At 57.7% G+C, this 25,054-nt stretch overlaps 2 protein-coding genes and 1 pseudogene across 3 annotated transcripts in view; 2 read left to right on the top strand and 1 right to left on the bottom strand.

Annotated features, from left to right (window-relative positions):
• The window catches only part of LOC311167570 (saoe class I histocompatibility antigen, A alpha chain-like), a gene marked incomplete at its 5' end in the record, with an annotated part of 516,604 nt that overhangs the window by 270,943 nt on the left and 220,607 nt on the right, over positions 1-25,054 (top strand). The gene's annotated exons all lie outside the window — the stretch shown is intronic.
• Positions 1-25,054, top strand: part of LOC311167663 (patr class I histocompatibility antigen, B-2 alpha chain-like) — a gene marked incomplete at both ends in the record, with an annotated part of 266,300 nt that overhangs the window by 135,735 nt on the left and 105,511 nt on the right. The gene's annotated exons all lie outside the window — the stretch shown is intronic.
• LOC311167664 (olfactory receptor 11L1-like) lies at positions 8,741-9,672 on the bottom strand (annotated as a pseudogene). Its single transcript has one exon. The product of its transcript is annotated as an olfactory receptor 11L1-like (transcript).

Here is a 25,054-nt window from a genome sequence, read left to right as displayed (position 1 = left end):
CCGGTGCAGGGAGATGAGGAGACGAGGGGACAGACCAGGAGTCAGGAGTGAGGCCACAGGGGTAGGAATCTGACAGAGGAGGCGTCAGGACACGCCGCACGGGGATGCTGTGCTCAGATCATTCAGTTACAGGACAGTGTTGGGTCCTGGGGAGCAGGAAAACAGGGACCCGCACACCCCATCTCCCTGCACACCTGTCACTGACCAGCGCTGTGCTGGAGGAGCAGGGACAGGCTCTCTAGGGTGGGGGGTACTGGGCATGGTCACGTGTCCTCTGGGACTGTGCCCTGGACAACCTCTGGGAGGTGTGCTGGGCGGAGATGCTGGGGCCTGGGCAGTAGGTGGGAGCAGCAAAAGTGGGGCAGTCGGGAGGTACAGTCAGTCGGGTTTGTTGAGAGGTTTGAGACTGTAATTCTTAAAGTTCTGTAGGGTCAATGGAAATCTTCAAGCCGTCACCAATTTCCAGGACATGTTTGGACAGTGTGATAATGTTCCCTTCACATGAGATGGAAATGAAAGTTTGAACACAGCAGCACACCCAGATGAGGATACTAGATGCCATGAGACCTAGAAGGAGTAACTACCTGGTAGATAGACTGAATCATTATCCTATGCTGACGACCCACTTATGTTCAATATTAGAAGATTTAACAATGTTTTCTTCCTCTTTATTTTTTTTTATACAGATGATGGCTCCGGGGGGATGAATCTCACAACTATGAGAGAATTCGTCCTCCTGGGGTTCCCCACCCAGGTGACCATGCGCTTCTTGCACACGCTGCTCTTCTCCCTGGTCTACCTGTGCACCCTGCTGGGGAACAGGGTCATTGTCCTCGTCACCACCCTGGACCGGCACCTCCACACCCCCATGTACTTCTTCCTGAGGAGTCTGTCCTTCACAGACCTCTGCCTCATCTCAGCCATGGTCCCCAAGTCCATTGCTAACTCTCTGAGGCACAGCAGCTCCATCTTGTTCACATGCTGTGTCCTCCAGGTCTTCATGATGGTTTTTACAACAACCACAGAGTTGCACCTGCTCACGGTGATGAGCCTTGACCACTATGCTGCCATCTGCCACCCCCTGCACTATGACGTCATCATGAGCAGGGACAGGTGTGTGCAGCTGACAGCTGTGTCCTGGCTGGGTGGGGGTCTCCATGCTGTGATACACACAGCTGGAACCTTCTCCTTGTCCTATGTGAGTCCAACGTGGTCCACCAGTTCTTCTGTGACATCCCCCAGTTAATGGCTATTTCCTGCTCAGGGAATTTAATCAATGAACTTGTCCCCATTCTCACTACTTCGCTGTTGAGTATCTGCTCTTTTATTTTCATCATCGTTTCCTATGTCCACATCTTCTCTGCTGTCAGGAAGATTGCATCCACTGAAGATAAGGTCAAGGTCTACTCCACGTGCCTTCCCCACCTGCTGGTTGTGGTGCTGTTTCTCTCCACTGGATGCTTTGCTTATCTGAAGCCGACCACAGGAACCCCATCCATGTCTGACCTGGTCATTTCTATGTTCTACATGGTGGTGACCCCCACTTTTACTCCCATCATATACAGTCTGAGGAGCCAAGCCATGAAGTCGGCTGTGGGGAGACTAATGAAGGGGAGACTCACCAAAATATAATAGGGAAGATGAGTTCATTAATCTTTACAAGACAATTATTTTAAATTTTCACATTATACTACTCTATATTATTATAATTACAAAATATATATTAATAATGTAATAAATAATAAAATAAATATTAAATAAAATTAATAATTATATATATATTAAGATAACTTCATATACCCTTAGTTTTAGTTGTTGCTCTTTTTACCTCTTAGGTGCCATGTGATATTCCGTGTATACTGGAGTAACTGAACTTCCAGCCCCTCTTTGCTGTTCTCCATTTCTGTAGCTCCCGGCCAAGAGAGGAGATTGTTGGGTTTCATCTCAGTTGTCAGCAGTTGTCAGCAGCAGTTTCATCTGTTGTCATCTTAGTTGTCCCTGGGGCAGCATCTCCAGTCTCTAAGGCGGCTCCCCCTCTAATGTTACTGACCCTCGCGGTCACATGTGGGATCAGGGGTCATGGTAGGACAGAGGCCCCTGTACTTAGTGAGTGAGGCCTTCACAGCATAAACAAGGTCTTAGGGTCCAAGTTAGAATCTGAGCAGTTGCGATCCACTGTAGAGAAGGACCCACACACGTGATGTGGTGGTGACCCTCTGGAAGCTCTGGTGTGGGTGCCACCACATTTACCATAAACACACTCAGCGCTTGGTGCCCGAGCCCGCGGACTGGTCAATGAGGTTCTCGAGGGGAGAGCAGCGACCTGAAGAACAGGGGTACACCACGGAGGGAGACACGCAACTCTTGGTTCAGCTATGGCAGGTCTCCTTTACTTTCGGTTTCGGCGGGGCTTTATAGCTGGGGACTGGAAGTGGAAGAAGCAGGCCAACACTGCCTAGCCAATGATTAAACACATAACCTTATTTGGTGCACACTGGGCCAAAAGAAGCACAGCCAATCACGAAGGGGGAAGTATCCTGATGCCACGAGGTAAGGCGCCAACAGCTTGGTGGACAGCAGAAATAAGAAAGTTAAGTTCCTGTGAAGTATAATTACTAAAATATTACAAAAATCATTGGGTGGGAATTTTTGAGAAACAATCTGCTCAAAACAAAACGGTAGCTAGTAGTCTACCTCGTATCTAATATTCCTAGAAATGTGTTAGGGATGCCATCCATGACTCACACCACACTTCACAGGAGTGTTGTCCCCATTTATTTCATCACCTACAGTGGGCAGGTGGGAATGGCAGGACAATGCCCTGGCTGGGCAGGTCATCAACAGGAATCTCACACAGAGTGTCTGCATTTTTATGAACTCGTTGAATTGAAAAAAAGCCCTCGGATTTACGTGCAAAAAGTAACACTATCATTTGGTGTGTTCATAGACATGCAAAGGATTTGAAGAAGATCTCATTTGGGAAGTGAAGTGCCCCGTGGGTGTGGCTGCTGTCTGGCCTCAGCTCCTCTCCGCTGACGGCATCATCCTTTGCTTTCCCATCTGTGATGTTCCATATTTGAAAATTTCACACCAAATATTTCATGATGAAATGCAGTTCCAATTGGATATCAGACATTCAGTCACTCTCAAACACTCACCTGGGAGGGGCTGAGTCAGGCTGACCTTGCGTCCAGCCCGGGGGAGTTCCAGGTGGAACCAGGCAATTCTGGAGACCAGCCAGGGGCGGTAGAAGAGGTGGCAGAATCCTGACATTTGAACTTCTGGGCTGACAACGGCCTACTGCTCTTTTAAGTGATTGGCCTTTTTATTTTTAGTGCCGATAAGTGACTCTGTTAATATTAATTCATGATGCTGTTACACTGGTCAATAAACGTTATGGAATATAATGAGAATCCAGTGTGTGCATTGAACAAGAAACTGGATCAGACCATTCTAAACACATACTCTTCACTGCCAACATTTTTGCCAACCTTGTACAACATAATTAGATATATGAGTTAATAAAACATTAATTGCTCTAAGTTGTATGAATTCAAACATTTAATCACAATTAAAACCGTTGATTTCTGATTTTTTTTCTTACTTGGCGTTACTAAATGATTTATATCACTATTTCCTTTTATCATGGTAACTTGCTGCTAGCACAGTTGTGGGTATTAAATAACAACATTTTATAAATTCTCAATGTGCCAGAAGTCATACATTCCAACTGTTGATCTAGAAGGTCAAGAAATATATTACGAACTTAAATTCACTAGAAAGTATCAAAAGCCAAAAAGGAAGGAAGATAATTATTGACCACAAGAAGCTGGACCGCGGGAAGCAGAACTTGCCTCCTGTTTTCTCGCGCGCGCAGGGGCGCGGGTCACTGTGGATACTGAAGCTGAAATCGAGCTGGAGCGCCAGGCCACCCCCTCCCCCCAACACGGCTCCGAAGCCCTGGCAGCGCCCGCCACCCGCCCACCAGCTCTGCCCCGCTGGCCCCACCGCTGCCGGGAAGGGGGGGTCCCGGCCCCGCCCCTCGAGGGCCGCCCCCGAGCCGGAGCCGAGCCGCTTCCAGGGCTCCCGGCCCTTCCTGGCCCGCGACAGGGGCAGCTCCGCGGCGGGCAGCGACCCGGGCTGATCCTGCTGCACCGCGGTTTAGGAAAGGCCCGCACCCCGCGCCGCTCTGCGCGCGCCCCACTTCCCGGACCTTGCTCACCCGCCCAGGGGCTCAGGCCCCAGAGCCGCCCAGCCGTGCGTCCAGCAGGTGTGGCGCCCCGGCCGGCGTGGACCGGCCATCCCTGGGCGCTGGGCCGCCCGCGCTCTCGGCCCCTCCAGGGCCCCCCTGGGCCCCCATCCCGCCCTCTCGGAGAGCCGAGGCCAGGCAGGAGCCCAGAGGAGGGAGGATGCGCAGCAGGGTGCCGACACTCCCGCCGTCTGGGTTCCCTGTGGCACAGGAGCCCGGGGCCACACTCGAGGCAGGGGAGGAGCCTCAGGCCGCCGCACCCGCCAGGCCGGGTACCCCGCGGGAGAAGGGTCCGCGTAGACGCCGCTCCCCCGGGTCAGGGCCCGCGCTGGGTTGGGGGGGCAGCGACCCCTGTCCCATCAGTGAGGGGCGCGGTGGACGCGAGGGATCCCCCGGGACGGGGAGGTGACTACGGTCTTGGGGGGACGGAGTGACCGCGGCCGGGGAGCTCGGCGCTGACCGCAAGGCGGGAGCCGAGCCCGGGCAGCAGCGGGGGCTCCCCGGGACCGTCCCCCAGGGGCCCGCGGGCGGCCGGGCGCGCAGAGCTTGCTCCCCCGCCCCGTTCCCCTCGCCCGGTAAGGCGGCCTTGCCCGTCCCCTGCGCGGGTGGGGGCCGGGGGCTGGGGGGGGGGCGCTGCCGCCCACCTGGCCCGAGTCTGGGCTGGGGACTCCGCGCCCTGCTGGAGGCCCCCTGGGACCCGGGACAGCAGCTCGAGCCGGGGACGGCGCAGGTCGGTCTTTCAGGCGCGCCCGGAGCCCTCCTGGTGTCTATGGGCGCCCCTGGGGTCCCCAGGGTCTTCTCCCATCCTGGGGCACAGCTACCCTGGCCGCGCGGAGGGAGCGCAGGGGAGGCGCGCTGGGGACAGCAAGGCGCGGAGCCCCCCCCTTTCCAAACCGCCCCTGTGAGGCCCGGGGCTCATTAGGCGAACTGGGCGCCTCCTCAGCGCCCGCGGCGCGCCCGGGGTCTTCCTGGGCTCCTCGGGGCGCCTGGGGGCACCCGTGACGGAGGGGGGAGCCTGGGGGACTGAGACCCATCGTGGGGCCACGCTCAACTGCGAAACTATGGCCGCGCCCCGCAGGGGAGCCCCAGAGCAGGGCGCGCTGGGGAGGGGGTGATGGGGCGGGCGGGGGTGCGCGCTCCTTGCTCACCCCGCCAGGGCGCCCGGGTGAGGAGCCGCGGAGGAGGCGCTGGCGCGCGCTGCAGACACCAAAAGGGCCCCTGGGCTCCCTGGCAGCCTCTGTCTGTCCCCTGTGGGGACGGTCCCGCCAGGAGCTGGTGGGGAGGGGGGCGGTGAGGGGAACCAGCTAGCAGAAGGGGGTGTGTCCGGTGAGGACCCAACGTGAGGGGTGAACGGGACGCCCCTGAGACGCGTGTCCTCCGCCCGCCGCTTCAGTTCCCAGGCCCAGGCCCCCGCTCCGAGGGGCTCTGGCGCTCCCCGCGCACACCCCCCCGCGCGGGTCACGCGCCAGGAGGACTGGACGCAGGCAGGGTGGGCGCGGCGGGGCCCCCTCCGCACAAGGGGTGGGGGGCTGCAGGGAAAATCAGGAGAAGCAGCGCCAAGGCGGGCGTTAAGGGACGCGCCCCAGAGTCCCCAGGTCCGGCTCCGAGGCGGGAAGCGCCGAGGGCGCGCGGGCTGAGGCTCAGGCGGGCGCCCAGTGGGTCGGCCAGGCGCAGACCCCAGCGGCAGCCGATGCTCTGGCCACGCCGCCCCGCAGCGGCGCCTCAGCCCATCCTCCCGCTCCGCCCCTCGCTGTCCTGGGGAGTCTCCCCACCGCCACCCCCGCCCCGCCGCTGGCTGCACCCCGGCTCTTGTGCGCATGAATAAATAAATACATGTCTTTTTTTCAAAAACCGCGGGTGCTTCCCGAGGCGCCCCCGCCCCGCAGGTTTGGCTCCTCGGGCCCCTCGGTCCATCTGCTGCCTGTCCGGCCCGGCCGGCGAGGACCCTCCTCCAGGGCCGCAGAGAAGCCCGAGGGGGGGGCGGGCGCGCGTCCGAGCCTCCGAGGACATCCCAGGTCCGCGGCTCGGCCGGGCCGGCTGCAGAGGACAGGGCAGAGCCAGGGGCGCGTCCGCCCGCCCGGGGGTCAGGCCCGGCTAGCCCCGCGGGCCCCGCCGGCCGAGGGGCGTTCCCGGCGGCTCCGGGGTCGACGCGCCTGGGGGGAAGCAGCGCCCCTGGCCACCTGGGCTGCGCCCCCGCCCCGGCAGCGCGGAGCCGGACCTCGCGAGGGACGGGCTCGGGCGACGAGGCTGGTGTCACAGAACTCCGTGCCCCAAAGAGCGGGGGCGGGCGGGCGCGCGTCCGAGCCTCCGAGGACATCCCGGGCCCGCGGCTCAGCCGGGCCGGCTGCAGAGGATGGGGCAGAGCCAGGGGCGCGTCCGCCCGCCCGGGCACCGCGTCCGCAAGTCCTCAGGCCTCGGTGCGGGCTCGGCGGGGGCGCCGGGCGCAGGGACGCCCCTCCGCCGAGGACTCGGGCACCCCGGGCGCCCCCGCCGCGCCCCTCGCCCGACCCGCAGCCCGCGCGGGCGCCTTCGCCTTCGCGCCGTTCCTCGGGACCCACGCGTCTCCCGGCCCCGCAGGGCCCCGTGCGTCCCGGCTGCCGCGGGATGGCGCCCCCGGAGCCCCCACGCAGCCCCCCACCCCCCGCCCAGCAGGTCCACGCAGCCGCCCGCCCCGGCCCCGCGCTCAGTCAAGCCCGAGAGGCCCCGGCCCGGCCCCAGGTTAGCTCAGGGGCGCGTCCTGTTCCCGGGAACCCCGAGGATTTCCGAGCCCCAGCGCCACCCCGACCCGGGGAAGCCCCGCCTCAGCCCGCAGGTCTCTCTTCGGTCCGCAGGGAGCCCCGCCTGCTCCCCGTACAGCGGGCGCCAGGGCAGGGGGTCAGGGACAGGCCCACAGCGCCGGCCTGGCAGGCCGCTGACCACCGCTGGGCATCGCCGGGCGCGGCGGGTCACCCCTCCCGCTACTCCCCGCAGAGCCTGGCCAAGCCCCGCCCCACGCCCGGCCCCAGCATCCGGGCAGCGGGGCCAGAGCCGACCGGCGCCTCAGCGCCTTTTTATGCAACCTGTGCTTCCCGGCTTGTGGGCTGGCCCAATCAGGTGTGAGCTACCAGCTGACTGGTGCTAAACGGTCCAATCAGCATCAGGATTGAAAAACGGTCCAATCAGCTGTGTGGGCGGGGCAGCCTGAGAGCGGCTATAAGCAGGGCTGGCGGCGCTCAGACACGGGCGGGGGCGCGGGCTGCAGGCCCCGCCTCTTCTCTGGGGCCCCCGAGGGCGCCCCGGGGCCCGGAGTCTCAGGGCGTCCCTTGCTGCAGGTGTCGTCCCGCCACTCACGCAGCTGCGGGCGCCGGTGTCTCTCGCCGAGCGGCCCGCGGCGGCCCCCGTGGCTGGCCGGCGCCCGCGGTGAGCGGCGGGCGGGAAGCGGCGGGCGGGGGGCCCTGGCCGGTCCTGGGCGTCCGCCGCCCCGTGCGCCCTCGCGCTGCCCCTTGGCGGGCCCGGCCTCGGCCTCCCGGGCCTCTGGGCGGCGGGTCCGCGCCGGCCCGTCCCCCGCCTCCCTCGCGCGCTGCCCTGGTCCACGCTCACCCGGCCCGAAGGCCTCGCCCGGGCCCGACGACGTCCTGGGGGGGGGCCGGGGAGGCGGGAGCTGCTCCGCGGCCCGCGCTGGGGCCGGGGCCGAGCTGGAGGGCGGCGGGCGGAGCCCCGAGCCGGGCGGGGGCGGGGGCGCCGCGGGCACTGCCGGCCTCCGCTGCAGGCCGGAGACAGACGCCACCGAGGCAGAGACGCCCCAGGCCGCCCCGGCCCCCACGCCGGCGGGGACAGGCACCCGGGGAGGGGCAGGGGCAGCCGGTCAGCAGCGGCGCGTCGACGGCGGGTCCAGAGTCTGCGGGGACGGCAGCTGCACGGGGCGGCCACACGGGCCACGGCGGCCTGTCCCTCCCCCGCCCCCCCTCCCCCGCCCCCCGCCCCCTCCCCCGCCCCCTCCCCCTCCCTCCCCCCGCCCCCCTCGGTTCCCCCCTCCCCCCCGCCCGTCCATCTCTAGCCTCTGCCCCCTTCACCCGCCCCGCCCTCTCCTCCCGCCGTGACTGCTTTTCCTAAGATTCCATTCAACACACACCCGGGATCTGAGTCTCTGCAGACCAGCCTGGCGTTTGGAAGCGCCCCTGGGCCGCCTGCCGCGAGCCGGGGCGACGCCCGGACACCCCGCACGGGCCCCCGGGCGGCTTCTGTCCGCGGCCCCAGGAGCTCGGGCCGGCCGTGCACGGGGACGGGACGTGCGGAGCCCGCGGCCACACGGCCGGACCCCGGAGGGCAGAGCGAGGACAGCAGGGCCGGCAGGGGCCCAGCGAGCGGCCGGTGGGCTGGGGGGGGGGCGGGGAGCAGCCCCCACCTGCGGCAGCCTGGGCAGCGCCCGCCGAGGGCCCCACCGCACTGGGCTGCTCCTGGCCCCACCCACTGGCCACACCTGAGCGAGAAGCTGCCCTGCGCTCTGAGGCCTCAGACGAGGCCCCTCCTCGTCATAACTTTCCTCACGGCCTCTTGGAAGTCTTTGTTCCTCAAATGGTAGATGATGGGTTCGGCAGTGGGGTGACCACGGTGAAGAAGACGGAAATGATCTTGTTGATTTCAGGGGACAGGTGGGCTTTGGGGCGCACGTACATGGAGATCGTGGTCCCGGAGTAGGTGGTGACCACGGCCAGGTGGGAGCCGCCGTGGAGAAGGTCTTCGCGGGCCGGAGGCGGAGGGGATCCTTACGATGGCGGCCACGATGAAGACGTGGGACACGAGGGTGGGGAGGAGGCACACGCGCAGGCGGCGATGGACAGGGCGAAGACGACCATCTCGGTGAGGTAGACGCGGGAGCAGGAGAGCCGCATGGAGGGGCAGGTCGCAGAAGAAGTGGTTGATCCGGTTGGGGCCACAGAAGTCCAGCCTGAAGATCATCAGGCAGGGCAGGACCCCGTGCCCACCCTGGTCACCCAGGAGACGGCCACCAGCTTGGCGCAGGTCTGGGGCGCATCAGGAGGGTGTAGCTCAGGGGGCTGCAGACGGCCAGGTAGCGGTCATAGGCCATCGTGGCCAGGAGGAAGCACTCGGTGGCCCCGAAAAACACAAAGAAGTAGAGCTGGGCCATGCAGGCGGGGAAGGAGATGGCACGGCCCGGGGACAGCAGGCTGGCGAGCAGCGGCGGCACGACGGTGGAGGTGTCCCAGACCTCCACGAAGGACAGGTGCTTGAGGAACGTGTACATGGGCGTGTGCAGCCGCCGGTCATGGCTCGCCACGACAATGATGACGACGTCCCCCACCACCGTCAGCACGTAGGTAGATGAACAGAAAGATGGCAAACAGCAGGGACTGCCACTCGAGAAGGTTCTGGAACCCCAGCAGCTGAAACTCAGTGACAGCAGACACATTTGGGGGCTCCATCGCCTGCGGAGGGGAAGAGACCTTGGAAAGCACTGCGGACAAGGCATGAAAATCCTCGGTGCTATCTGGAACATGAGAGACTGTCTTCAAGCACTCCCGTCTCCACGACAGCTTTCTGGAAGAACGTGCGTGGCTCCACCTGGCTTTTAGACCACTGTGGTTTCAACCCATTAGGCGAAAGGGGCGCAAGAGTTGGGGGAGGGCCTCAGCAAGCTCCACTCACCAGGCTCTCTGAGATCTAGAAGTTTCAGGTTCAACACCCCAGGTAAGAAGGGGCTCACTGAGCCAAACACAGGAAATACAATTAATAGCCGGGCCTCCCTGGTGGCGCGAGGGTTAAGTCTCAGCACTGTGAAGCTGTCCCCAGCCACTAAGGCATGAGTTCAATCCCCGGCCAGGGAGTGACCCACAGGGCGAGGCAGACCTCTTCTGTCTCCCCGCTGCTTCCCTCAGCAGCGTGTTTCAGTAGATGCACCTGTTCTGCTCCCCACTCTGTCTCTGGTCTCTGGTAAATCCTCTCACCCACCCACCCCCAACCTTTGGCCTGTACCCCAGTTCTTTATGCATAAATAAATAAACCTTTAAAAAATTAATAGCTATGTTTTCCTGGAAAGGGCCTGGGCCCTTTCCTCCCACAGGTGACCCTCATCTGGAAACAGGTCACACCTGGCCCGTCTCCCAGCCCCGGGAGACTGTGTTCTGCCCTCAGTGTTTATGGACACCTCCTCCAGGTACTTGAGCATCTGAGTGTGTCTGTGTGTGTCTGTGTGGCCAGGGCTGAGCCAGCCTGCATCTCCACTGGTACCTTCTCACCCAGGTGGACATCAGCTTAGTGATCGGATATTGTGTCCAGTCAACAAGTCACCCCTCCTTTTTTTCAAGGTCTAGCCTAGTTCTGGATGAAGCCAGCATCCACCCGCCATCAGGGGCTTCCCTCACCAAGGACTGAGCGTGATGTCACCTCTGTAATGCCCAGGCCCAGGACTCCAGCCGCAGGCCCTTCCACGTCCCTCCTTCTCCCCTAGTGACTATTTCAGGCGCTTCTCCAAAACCTTCCAAGACTTTTTGTGTAGGAAAGTGATGAAGCTGAAGTACCCGGAGGCCCTCCTTCACCGCCCCCCTCTGTCTCCCCGGGAGCCCGATGGGTGGTGCATCACCCCCTTCTCCCCCCCTCTCCCCCAGAGGTTGCACCTGAGCTGGCTGTGGCTTTATTTGGTCTCTTGCCCAAATTAACCGACAACCCCCCCCTCGGAAATGCCACATCCCCCCAAGGAGCACCGCCCCTCCCACCCGACTGCTGTAGTCTCCCTGCGCCCCAGGCACACCCGTCCTTCCTCCTGGGAAAGTGGACAGAGCAGCTGCCACAGCAGAGGCCTCTGCTAGGGTGGAAACCAGAGCGCGCAAAGCAGAAGATTTGGCGAGGGGCTTGGGCATGAGGCTGCAGAGAGTGGCCAGTTCAGGGCTCCGGAGCCATGGTCCCTGGAGCTCTACAGTGAAAAAGGCCCCTGGCTCCACCTGCTGGCTGCGCCCAGGAGCTGGCCCTGCTGCATGGTGTCTGCTCTCTGTGCCTAGGGCCTGCCTGCCCTGCTCCCTCCCAGCCGCTCCCCACCCTCCTCAGAGGCACCAGACCTCTGGGTCTCTGTTCTGACCCCATCTCAGCTCCTGCGCACAGCACAGACCACAGTCTCTGGCCTTCTCTGCTCACTGCTGTTCCTGGGCCCTGCCCCGGGGCAGGCTGACCCCAGGCCAGTCCAGGAGCCCAGGCTGAGGGGAAGCGTGACCCCACAGGGCAGCGAGTGATGCGATTCACTTTGGAACATGGTCCTTTCCTGACATTGCTTCCACTTCCGTGACATGAGCAGTGACCTGACAAAGGCAGAATTTAAATGCCGAGACCACCAGGGCCTGGTTGACGGGGTCAGCATGGGCAACGTGGTTGGGTCACAGGGCATTTGGCCCCATTTCTGAGTCACCTAAAGTCCCCCTCAAACGCAGTCAAAGACACAAGGGAAAAAGGACCTGCTAGGCCTAGCCCTTTGGGGCAGGACGGGGTGCCGGGGTGACAGGGTAGGAGGTTGGCGGGGGTGGGGGGTGGCAGGGGTGGAGGTGCGAGCAGGTGGTGGGGTGATGGGGGTGGGGGTGCAGACCTGCTTGGGGCTGACATCAAGTCCTGGCTATCCCAGGGACTGGATCACCTGATTTACAATGAGCTCAGCCAACAAGACCCGCCCCGAGACAGAACCTCCCAGGCGCCAGCCCCACATCTCATTTCACAGCTTCCCTGGAGCCTTTATGGAAATAAACAGGCCCCAGTACCACAGACCTCCCGCCATCCAGGGCCACCAGGCGCCTCTGGGCTAGGGCCTCCCTGCTGCTCTCCAGGCACCACAGGGCGGGCGATCCCACCTGGACAGAGTATCCGCAGGGCCTGCAGCCTCAGGCTCGCAGTCCCTCACCCACAGGCATGGCCTCTGGCTCCAAACACACCTCTCCTGGTGGCCTTCTGAGCCCTGAGCCTACCTGTCCATCTCCCTGGCACACGGCGCCCACGGTCCTCCCTGCTGCCGGCTCGGCCCTGCTGCCCTCCGCCCTGCACGCTGGCCCTGGCTCCCTTCTGCGAGCTGCGACTGGCCATCTTCTGCGGGTGACGCGGCTGGAACACGCTCCACCTTTCAACAACCCAGGTCTCCTGGGGCCTGGCCTTCGGGGAATCCTCCTCCCAGGTATTCTTCCACAGTTTGCCTACGAGTTAATAATCAACAAAAGCAAACTTTTGAGACTCCCCGCTGCCCAGGGGGCTCAGCACGGGGGCACCCCTGGGACCCAAGCAGTTCTTTGGAAAACTTTTTTAAAATGTAGCTTAGGATGGCCCCGGAGATGCTGAACTGGACTGACTCAAACAAATGGGTGTTTCTTGAAAATCTAGGGAGCAGGTACCCAGGGGCCCATCCTGAGACGGGTGCCAGCGGCCTTCCGCTTCACACTGCAGTTTCAGGTGTGCCCACGAGAGCACATCCACTCACCCACACGGTGAGACCCCCCCACCCAGGCCAACTTCCAGAGACCAGAGCACCTGCGCCGAGGGCATCTCCCAACTCCACAAGGAAAACGCAGCATCTCAGCCTGGAAAGGCCTGAGCGGAGCCCTCCACATGCCCCCGCCCCCCTCTTACCAGCAGGACCAGAGGCTGCTGCATGGGGGGGCACTGTCCCGCGACGCACTTGTGCTTGACTTAATAACTTATTTTCCAAAATAATGTTATCCGTGTGTATATTTTTCAGAAAATTTGCAGACAGAAGACGGCCAGGGCGCGGCGCGTGCATGAGTGCCCGCTGTGAACACGCTCAGGGGCACGGGTGGCTGCACACGCACAGGTACATTTTGGGGCACTGGGTGAGGAGCCGCTGCAAGCTCTAGCTGGCACCACCGGGTCTTGGGGTGCCCGCGGCGCCAGGAAACCTGAGTTCATGGGGGTGAGGCTGCAGGGAAGAGTGTCCAGGCTCTTGGATGGGGTCCCAGGCAGGGTCCTGGGCTGGGTGGGGTCCACTACACTCCACCCGAGTTGGCCCCCTGATGGCCCAGCCCGCAGCTCTCCTGTTCCTCGCGGGCAGCACGCGCCCTGCGGCTGCGGCCTTGGCTGGCCTTAGCCCCTCTCCATCACCGTCTTTCTCACTGCTAGAGATGGGGAAGAAAACAAGCTGCACCCCGGCCTGTGGGCAGGCTTCTTCCGTGAGGTCTTCACACTGGGCCCCCACTCTTCGCCTGGCACGCCGCGGCCAGGGGAGGAGAGCAGTGCAGGCACCCAGGGAGCAGGCGAGCAGGCAGGTGGGTGGGTTCCAGCAGGTGAGAGCACAGGGTACAGCGGGACCTGGGGACGCCCAGGCCACCCACCCCATCAGCGCTGCCACGTGAGGGTGGCCGGCAAAGGGCACTGGCACGCAAGCCCCACAAGGTCACCCCAGCACTCACGTGCCAGCAGGCGACCAGCCTGAGGCTTGGCCTGAGGAGCCTGGGGGGGCGCCCGGCTCAGGTGTGCTGACATCTGAGGGGCCCCTCGCCCCGGCAGACGTGCGACGGAGGAGAGGCCGGAAAACGTCACCTCCAAGAGGCAGCAGGGCCATGGCAGACACGCGCCCCAGCTGCGTCCCGAGCCAGCCGGCCAGAGCAGGCTTCCCCAGGCTTCCAGTCCCGGCCCTGGGAGCACATGCAGGCCCAGGACTGGCCTCAAGACCTCTTTGCGCCCCAGGCTGTCCTCCCCACTCCCCAGGCCCCAGCCTCCACTGCCTGACCAGCCCCAGGCGCCCGTGCCATCCCCGCAGCACCACTCCGGCACGCGTCCTCACCCTGGCACGCGCCCTCGTCCCCAGCACAACGGCCTGCTCTCACTCAGGCGGGCGCCCCTGGGTGCGGGTGCACCATCGGCTACAAGTCGGCATCTGTGTATCCGTCTCCACCAAGACAAGCTCACAGATACTTTGAGATGTTCAAATCCTCACCCGGAAGTACCTTCCAGAATCCCTCCTTCCTCTTTCCCGTGCAGTCGCTGGGACACTTCCTCACGCCCACGCGGTCAGCCCCTCCATCCCGCACAGGGGCCGGGCAGGGGTGCCGGAAACTGCCATCGGTGGTCACTCTCACGCTGACCAGATGTGCTGAAGTCACCTCAGTCTAGGCAAAGTGACCTGCCCCCTTGGCGCGACGGTGCATGGTCCCGGCCGGCCATTTCCTGGGGCGGCTGAGTTGGGGCTTTGCTCATCCCATGGCGGGCCCCAGAGCAACGTGGCCGGAGCCCAGGGATTGGGGCATGTGGGGTGCACCAGGACCAGGGGTGGGAGGGCCGCCCAGGCAGGGGCAGGTCTGTGAGGCAGGGAAGGGGAAGCAGGAGTCCAGGGGGAGCCCTGGCGAGCTGTGGGGGCAGCCACCCCGCGGGCCCAGGCCAGGGTCTGGGGGCCAGGGTGTGTTGTGCTCGCTGGGGACGGGGCAGTCAGCAGAGGAAGCCCGGCCAGGAGCTTTGTCGTGGGGGTACTCCAGGGACTCGGCCGTTACAGGAGGGGTGGAATCTCTACCCGTAAGGGTAGAGGCGCCGCTCCAGACGGGCCTTCAGGAGGAGGTCTTCCGGGTCCATGGAAGGAAATTCTAAGACTCACACTTGAAGCCCCGCACGGAGCATCACTGGGTTCGGTATGAAAAAGGGAATGATTATAAAACTCCTGCGTTTCTTCGGAAGTTTCATAGATGACAGTTATTCATCAGAGCACAGTGTGGACAAAGTCTGGATCCAGCTCCAGCAGTGCAAACCCCGCCTCTTAACAGGGTGAGGGGGTGCCCGATGATCTGTCTAGACCTGCTATCAGAACCACTCCCAGACCCACGGGCCCTGGGCGTGGGCTCGGTGTGGGGGAGGGTCCAGTACCCCAGGCCTGCTGGTTACCTCAGATGTGCCTTCCCCAGAGTGCTGAGGGCCCTGGGGGTGGGCCTCAGGGGAGCCAGAGGCCTCTCTTCTCCCTCTCCCTGGGGGATTCTGCAGTTTGGACCCTTAGAGGCCCAGCGAGAGAGACTTCTTTTATCATTTAAACCCCCTCTGGAATCAAGCGAGTGAAGCGTGGGCACAACTTCCAAGGCCACCACATGGAGGTAGCATCTTCACCAGCCCCCCGCCAGGATGGGGCCACCCTCCTCCCCAGGCTGGGGCCACCCTCTTCCCCAGGCTGGGGCCTCCCTCCTCCCCAGGCTGAGCACCCAGCGGGAGGAGCCAGCTCAGAACAATTAGCCCTGGCAGGCAAGTCCCAGGGTACCGCCTTCCTTCCTTCCTTCCTCTGGGGCACAGTGTGTGCGGGGGTGATGGGTTTGCGGGTGATGGGTTTGCGTTTATTCAATGCAGGTCAGATGCCAGACCCCACCATACCACCCAGGCCAGCCCAAGGCCCAGGGCCCACCAGCTGTAGGCGGAGAGAGTGGAGGCTCCCGGGGAAGAGGGGGCGCCAGGGCGAGGAGGGGGTTCGCCAGGGCACAGAGGGGGGTGTGCCAGGACACAGAGGGGGTACCAGGGCACAGAGGGGGTGTGCCTGGGCGAAGGGGGGGTGCCAGGGCGCAGAGGGAGTGCTAGGGCACAGAGGGGGTGCCAGGGAGCAGAGGGGGCGTTAGACCAGGGTCAGAAGGGAGGTCTTGCCTCCAGGTCCTTCACCATCATGCAGGCTTTCGGGGCAACTGCAGGGCGATAGTAGGGTCCTGCTCATAGGGCCACCAAGGAATCGCGCACATAAACGTCGCTGCACATGGGTAGGGCAGGTCGGAGCCTGTCAGCTGAGTTGCGGGCCTAGCAGCCTGCTCACGGGTGGGGTGCACCCTGTGCCGGCCCCACGTCCACCTGGGGTTGCTGCTTTCCATTCATCAGGGTCTCCCCAGGAAAAGCATGAAACTACCAGGACGTTTGATTCCCACGGCAGGGAAGCTGGGAACCCTACCCAGCAGCCCAATGAGCCACATCCCCAGCCCCCAGAGAGGGCCTGCGAGCCCGGGGCTGCCCAGTGACCGCCCATGGGCGCCTCCCCGCCCAACAGCCCCTGGCGGCGGCCACAGGCCCTGGCCTCGCCTGGAAAGAAAGTCAGAGCAGGGCCGTGCGCCCCGCGCCTGTAATGGTTAGGATTTCACCTTCAATTTCCCAAACAGTATTTTTTGATTTTGCTTTTTAAGGGTCCAGCTCTGATCACATTACTTCTTACAAACTTTGAAAATGTGCTTATTTCTAAGCAAAATAACTGAAGATAAACTTGTACTTTTTTTGAGTGCTTTGCCTCATGCTGATTTCCCTCTTGGAAAACCCTCTTCATAGGCCGCCGCCTCCGCACCAGCTGGCCGGTCGCTCTCCCTTTGTGTCCTGCAGCGGGGAGGGCTTCTCTCTGCACCCCCATGCTCACCTGCTGGGTCCGGGAGGACCTGGGGTTCCCATTCTCGGTGCTCACTGAGGTGAGCAGGGGCTGTGCCCCGAGGGCCAGGCCGTGGTCCCCACAGGGAGAAGGTGGGGTGCAGGGCAGGGCCTGCGGGCAGGCAGGGTTTGGTGTCTGGGCAGCGCTGGCTGGTGTCCAATACTCAGGTGGGGCTGGCCCCACAGTCCGCGGGGACACGGGCTGTCCCTTAGGACAAGACCTGCAGTGCTGTCCTCTGAAGCCCTGCCGACCCTGGCAGCACGCCGGCCAGAGAGGCCTCTGAATAAAATGTGCACAGGAGACATTCTCGAATCATCGAATCACTTAAAAGAGCAAGGGAGCTGCTCTTGAGGTAAGACAGGTGTCGCCTCACTGCTGGGGTGAGGGACAGGCACCTGACAGCAGAGTGGGGGTGGCCAGAGGGGCGGGCGGCCGGTGCATGGCTCCAGGCGGGAGTGACACGCAGTGCACACCAGGCACCCACCATAGAGTGAACACACCTGACAGGTGTGCGTACCTGGGGCTCCTGGGTGCCCCTGTGGGCAGTGGGCAGGGGCAGGCTGAGGACCAGCTCAGGGTCGCCGGGGTCAGGGTCCCCTCCCACTCCCCAGGAGTGGCTTGCTTCCCTCTGAATCCTGCAGAGGTCAGCAGGGAGGTGCCCTATGTATAGCGCCTATGCACTTGGACTACGCTGACTACACTCACCAGCCCTGACTGTGCTCCCAGCCCTTGCGCTACCTCTGCTGACAGCTGACTCTCCTACGATATTAACAAATGTACTATTAATCTAGTATTAATAGTACTCAAAAAGTATTCACTAACCTCACTAAATACTAGCAGTGCTAACTTAACTCTACCAACAATACTAACAGAGCAATATGATGAAGGGATTAACATGGTAACTCAAACTAGAGCATAAACTAACTGAAGTATAAACATTTTGAGAATAAATTAATCAGCTAATTCTGTTACACTTTATTCATTTATCCACTCTTAATCAACTTGCTTCAGTGTACTTCTGCTACACTGTCTAGTCCACAAATCACTACACAATAGAATGAAACTTAAATACATGAAGGGAAACTCCATTGTGGAAGTTTGTGGATGGCTCACAGCTATTCCATGCACACACAGTTTGGGGAACCTCACCTCAGGAAACAGGTCTTGGGCCCAAATCTCTACAAGGGGGGTGCCACAAAATGCCCCCGGTGGGGCAGAGAAGTGTGCATGCATGAGTCACAAGTCCATTGTCCTCCTTGGAACCCAGGTCCCAGGTCAGGTATATAGGCTTATGACACAGGACTCGGGCCCTGTTCCAAAATGTGCTAGGGATCAAACCCAAGGCAATCCAACCCTGCATTTCCATTACACTGTGAGTGCTCCTGCATCGGGAAATAATCTCTTTTCGCCACCACAGAGGACACTTGATTTTCCTAGGGCTTCAAGACTCAAGGAGTGATTTATTACTATCTCATCTATTTCTTTCTCTCCCAAAGTTCCCTTTTGGAATGGCATTAAAATTAGCCAAATCAGACTGGAAAGGAAAGGAAAACAATGACATAACTGCAGGGAACATAATTTGAGGAACATTTTCCAGGACATAATTTGAGGAAATTCAAGGATTTTCTATATTATTGATGCAGATATTGGCTACATAGATCAACGGAGGAGCAAACATTTTCTTACCCATGACCTAGCTGTGGTATAAACAGAATTAGGAATTTCCTCCATATCTGAGGATTGGAAAGCTGATAGTATACCAGAGACTATGATTCAACTAAGAGGCCCACATAGTAAGACCTCCGTAATGGATCATGGCTTTTAGCAGTTATGTAAGCAAAATACCCAAAAGCAATAATTAATATATATGTGTGTGTGTGTGTGTGTGTTACACTACTTTATAACACTGTATAAATCTTTGGAGTACAGCTTCACATCTATTAAAATGTGTAATTCCACACCACACACACTAACAGAGTTCTAATGAGCCTCTACTAACAGGCTTCTCCTCTCACACCCACCCTCTCCAGGGGCAGCTCCTCCTGCCTGCTGGTGTCTGCGCAAGCATCATCTTCTTTCCTTGTGTGTGTGTGTGTGTGCCCACACGCTACTGAAAGGAGGACTCTGGTGACGCTTTTCTTAGAGGTAACCCAAGAACCCTCATCTGTGACCCCAACACCTCTCCCAAACATCACTCCTCACCAGTGTCAATGTTATAAAAACAAGGAAAATCTGAGAAACTGTCATCCAGGCGAACTGGATGGGATTATGGAGCATAAAATGGACAGTAGCAAAGATGGCATTTAGTAATTATGTCAACATAGCTGCATTAGTTGTAAAAAAATAAAAGTATTCATGTAGGATGTTAACAACATGGAAATGGTGTGGGATAAACAAGACCTGTACTGCCTTTGCAACTTTTCTATAAATCTGATAGTATTCTTTAAATGTTATTTTTAAGATCAATTTATTTTTTTATAAAGATTTATTTATGCATACAAGAACTGGGGTGCAGGCCAGAAATGTGGAGGTGAGAGGATTCACCAGAGATAGGGTGGGGAGCTGAACAGGCAGATGTACTGAAATGCACTGCTGAGGGGAGGAGCGGGCGAGACAGGAGAGGTCTGACGTGCCATATGGGCAGCTCCCTGGCTGGGGATCAAACTCACGCCGTAGTGGCTGCGGAGAGCTTCATAGTGCTATGTCTTAGCTCCTTGAGCCACCAGGGAGGCCCTAAATATTATTTTTTTAAAAATGCCCTCAATATTGAATAGGTTGTAGAAGAAAAAAATTTTCTCTTTTCCGATTCTCCCAGGTATCACTGTCCAGGGACTGGAGAGAGGAGTTCTGGGGAGAAAAGACGGAAACCTCACACACAGGGCAGGCTCCGGAGTCTCCTCTCTTCTGAGCCCTGCTGCTCTGACTCCTCACAGAGCATCTCACCCCAGGACCCCGCCCTCCAGCACCCCCAACTCTGCCCACCTCAGCACCCCCGCCCCGACCTGGCTGCTCCACCAGAATCCGGAGCAGCGCGGCAGCGTCCCCGTGTGGCCACAGGGCTGAGCACAGGAGCCCAGAGCCGCCCTTTCTCCTGCTCAGCCAGGCCCTCCCCAGGCTCCCTGGGCCCCCAGCGGCAGGACAGGGATCTGCACACAAGGGGGCGCCCAAGTCTGCGTCAGTTTCAGTGTCCTTATTTTTAGTCTGCAGTGGTCTCCAGGACATAATTGGTTCCTAGGTTCTGGGCAAATCCCCAAATATATAGATTGCCTCAGTCTCTTTATATGAAAACTTAGATTCCAGGGTCCCTGTAATTTGTTTCTGCCTCTGCTTCCAAGGACGAAAGCCCCTCTTCCTGGGAATCACCTTACATTCTCCATCCTTTGGAGGAGGGGAGGGGCCTAGGAGAGCCCCCAGGGCACTGGCTAGGAAGATGGGGAAGCTCCTGGAAAATAGAGCAGAGGATGGAAATGGGGACTTTAGGGGACAGAGGTGGAAAGGGGTGCAGGGGGAGCCAGAGAGGACCGGGCAGGGAAGGGGCCACACGGGGGACACTGAGGGGGAAGGTCTGTGTGGGTGACATAGGCTCTCACTGGGGAGCTGGAGCGTCTGTCTCCCCTGGGGGATGCAGCAGTGCTGGCCTGTAACTGCCCAGGGAACTGCGCACATCTGGGGCCTTGCCTGTCCTTGCAGGGCAGGTGTCACCCACACATATGCACATGCTGGTGACAGAGAGGACTGTAACAGGGGGGCCCCCAAGGGAGGATCTGGGTTCGTGCCCCACCCAAGAAGGGTGGAGCTGAGCAGGGAGAGGAAGCTTGAGAGGAGGCTGAGGAGGGAGGAAGCAGGATGGAACCAGAAGGAGACCTGGGGGAGGCGCATGGGGCAGAGACACGTGAAGAAGCTGAACTTGCTTCTTGGCCTTGGACTGGGTGACACAGACATGGGTGAGAAATCCATGGGAGGTGACAATGGCAGCTTCTATCTTGATTTTGCTCTTTTCCTTCCAGACTTGACAGCCCTGTCCCCCCTTTTCTATGGGTCCCGCCAGGAGGTGCTTTAGACTGTGACAGGCTTTCAGGCCCTGCTTGGGCCAACCCTGTTTGGCTGAACATTTACCCACAAGGGATGGTGACTTTGGTGCTTGATTTGGAAACTTTATTCTTTCATTTGTCTTTGTTGCACACTAACTGTATTAAAAATCCTTTCCATGAAAGGTCTTCCATGTTTTGTCTTGATGCTGGAGATGGCAGGGAGATGGGGGAGATAATAGTTAAGGGGAGTCCCCTTCCTCATCCGGAACATCCCCGTTCAGTTCCCCAATGCTGGGGTGTCTGGGAGATTCAGGGAGCCAAGAGGAGGGCAGAGCAAGGCCTGTGCCTCCCTGGAGGACCAGCCCTTGGGACTGATTCTGGGGCTCCAGGGCCCCACTCCCTACAGGTGGGTCAGAGTCAACCCTGCTCACAGCCCCAGGCTGCTGACAGTCCCTCTGTGCCGTGATCCTGCAGACACCGCTCTGAGGATAATGTGAAAAAAAAAATGAACAGCAACATTAAATGGAATCTTAAAACACTAGGAATAATTTTTTTAAATCAGGTTTATTTTGAAGGACACTTCAGGGGATGTGGAATCCTTGTCTGACAGCTCATTGCTATCAGGACCTTGACTGTCACGTGACTTATTCAGTCTCCACTATTTCTTGTAAGAAAACAGACACTGATCACTTTATTGCCTTAAATTTTTTAATAGTTTGTACCAATCACTTCATCCTTTGCACATTAAACAAAGATCTGGCAATTCGCACAGTCTCTGAGGGGGAGGCAGCAGGAGGGTCCATGCTCAGGGGCTCCTGCTCTGGGTCTCAGGAGGCTGCGATGGGGATGAGATGTTGGTGGATCTGAAGGGCTGTGATCAGTGTGGAAGGATCTTCCCTTCCCCAGCCCTGGGCAGCCAGAGCCCACTCTCTGCCTCTGGGGACAGGCCTGGGAACTTCTCTCTAAATACACCCCAGGTGACTCTGATGGCGCAGACTTGCAGTCAGGCATTTGGGGTCCCCAAGCCCAATGCATGCTGTTGCCCAGGAACATACTCCACAGGGTGCTGGGGTCACAGAGAACCACGTGACCCCGCCCTGGAGGTCCTGCAGCCTGGGGTGTGTGAGGAGACAAGGGCTGCAGTAGTTGCCTCGGAGGGGGCCAACACAGAGCCAGGGAGGTTCCTTCCTCAGCAGGAAGGGGACATGGGAGTTGGGTCTCAAAAGCCAGAGGTGGGCACAGGAACAGAAGTGGCTCAGGGTGCTGACTGAAGGCCGGCTACATACCTCAGCAGTTACTTTCTCTGTGTCACCTCGGGGATTCTTCTCCAGCACTCTGTGAATTGGGAATTGATACTATCCTGACACCCCTCCCCCACATTCCCCTTCAGAAACAAGGACATGGAGCCTGAGGGGTTATGGCAGTGTCCAGGTCTGAACCCCAGCTGCCTGGTTAATGTCTGGGCCTCTCGCCTGACACCATCCTGCAATCTGACCGGGGAACCTATGAGGCAGGTTCCCTGGAGCCCTCACCACCCTCTCCAGATACCACACATTTCTGGGCTGGATTTGACTAAAGACAAAAGGGCAGTAGTAAGTCATCATGTCATCATCCTTTATGCAAATGAATTGAACTCACCAAAGAGAAAGACACAGAGTGACTGGTTGTACCAAAAAATAAAACCCAACTTTATGCTGTCTCCAGGAGACTGGATCAAAACAGTTCTTGGGAAAAACACAAGAAAATGGGGCACCCCCAAATTTGCAGGGGCTGCCATATAAGATAAAATAAGCTTCCAGAAAAAAAGGTAACAAGAGACAGAGATGAACATCATACGATTAAGGAATCCTACATCAGGAAGACATAACACTCATCAATACACATGCACCAAGCAAAGGAGCAGCAAAATACATAAGGCAACTATTAACACATCTGAAAACAGATATTGGCAGCAACACAACAGTGGTAAAGAAATTCAACACTCCACTTTCATCAAGGACACATCACCCTACAGAACTCCGGGAAACTATAACTTTAAGTGAGAAATTAGACCATCTGGGCTGAATATTTATACTCCAAAAAGCTAAATAATATTCTTGTCAGGTGCACCTGGAATAGCCTCCAGAATACATCACTTGTTGGGTCATCTAACAAGTGTCACAAATTCATGATGACTGAAATCATACAAGTATCTCTCTGATCACAATGGTATCAAACTCAAATCAACCATAAAAAGAAACCAGGGGGAAAAATAACATGTGAAGATTGAACGACACTCTACCAAATCACTCTTGGGTTAAGAAGGAAAGCAACCAAGAAATTTTAAAATACCTTGAGACAAATGACACAGCACAAGCAGCACTAAGAGGGCAATACAGAGCAATACAGGCCACACCTAGAGTCAAGACAGAGCTCAGGTAAAGAATCTAAACAGCTAGAAAGAACAAATGAAACCAAGAGACAGTCGAAGGAAAAAAATATTAAAGCAGAAATAAATAACAAAGAAATCAAAGAGAGACAAAAAAATCAATGAAACCAAAATATGGTTCTTTGAAAAAAATAAACAAAACAGACAAATATTTTACTACACTTTCAAGGAGGAAAAAAGGAAAAAAAAAAACTAATAGAATAAGAAACAAAAGGGGAGAAGTTACAACAGACACATTAGGATACAAAAGATCATAATACCAAATATCTATATGTCATAATTCCAAATACCTATATGTCAATAAATTGAATGACCTCAAATAACCTGGAAGAAAGTGACAAATTCTTAGAAGTATACAAACCTTCTGAGACTGAGTCAGGAAGATTCAGAACAAAGCAACTACAAGCAAAGACACTAAAACATGAATCAAAAGTTTCCTGAAAAACAAAGTCCAGGACCAGACATTTTCAGTGACTTCTACAAACTCTTTAAAGATGAACTAACACCTGACTTCTCAACTCTTCAAAAACACAGAGGAAGAGGGAATGCTGCCATCACATCTCATGAGCCCAACATTCCCTTGATACCAAAAGCAGAGAAGGACATCACACAAAAAGAAAGCTACAGACTAATCCCTGATGAACATAGATGCAAACATCCTCAACAAGACCTTAGCAAACCAAATTCAATCACACATGAAAAAGGATCACACACCATGACAGAGTGAGTTTTATCTCAGCAACACAAGGATGGGTCAACATTTGAAAAAATCAATTAGATTTCTGCTCACACCAGTAAAAATGTCTATTATCAAAAGTCAAGAAATAAATTCTGTGAGGAACAAGGGTTAAAGGACCCTTTGCACTAATGGTTGGATGTAATTGGTACAGCCATTTGGAAAAACAATACGGTGGTTCTCAAGAAAATAAAAAAGAATTGCAATATGATGCAGGATTTCCACCTCTGGATATTGACCTGATGAATAAGAAAACACTTATTCAACACGAGACAGGGCCCCTATTTTCATTGCAGTGCTATTTACAATAGCCAAAATAGGGAACAACCCAAGTTCTAAAGAACAGATGAAAGGATTAACAAAATGTGATTTACATACATCATACACACACATAATGGAATAGTACTCAGATACTGCAAAAAGAAGAAATCTCGCCATTTTCAACAATGTGGATAGAATTTCAGGGAATTATGCTATGTCAAATTGAGAAAGACAGAAAACATAGGACTGTACTTATTTGTGGACTATGAAGGGAAAAAAGCAATCAACAACCACAACAAAATGGCAGTGACCAGAGGAGACGGAGGGTAGAGGGAATATCTTGGTGAAGGATTGTGATTGGACTTTTGCTAATGGGTATGTGTGAAATATACAGTTGCCTGATGAGAAGCTCTACACCTCACATCTATGCAGTGTGTAAATTAATGTTACCTCAATTAAAAAAAGAAGAGGAGGGCCTCCCCGGTGGCGCAGCAGTTGAGCGCTGGGTTGCCAAGCTGCCCACAGCCTCTGCAGCACTGATTTGATCCCCGGCTGCTCCCCGGCCACCGGAGGAGGGTCCCACATGGCACGCAGACCTCTCCTGCTGCCCCCTGCTCCCCTCAGCTGTGTACTTCGTCAGTCTGCCTGCTCTGCTCCCCGCTCTGGCTCTCACCCTCCCGTGCTTTTGACTGTACCCAGTGCTTGTATAAATAAATAAATAAATCTTTAAAAAAAAAAGAGAGAGAGAGAAGAAGAAGAAGAAGAAAAAGCTTCACCCAGCCTGCTCCCCAGTCAGGGCCCTTCACCTGATGATGAGGCCTAGGAAGACAGGACAGGACTGTGCTGTCCTTGGGAGCCCCCTGCACCTCCAAAGAGCCACTTCTCACCCAGCTTGACCTGAGCCCCTCCTCTCTCACCTGGAGACACACAGACTAGTCTCTCCTGCCACCTGGGAGCTGAACCAGGCCCTGGTCTGTTCACAGCCTGGCAGGGGCGCCCC

The sequence above is a fragment of the Talpa europaea genome, assembly GCF_964194135.1.
Source record: "Talpa europaea genome assembly, chromosome: 2".
NCBI lineage: Eukaryota > Metazoa > Chordata > Mammalia > Eulipotyphla > Talpidae > Talpa > Talpa europaea.
This window is presented reverse-complemented; position numbering and strand designations above follow the sequence as displayed.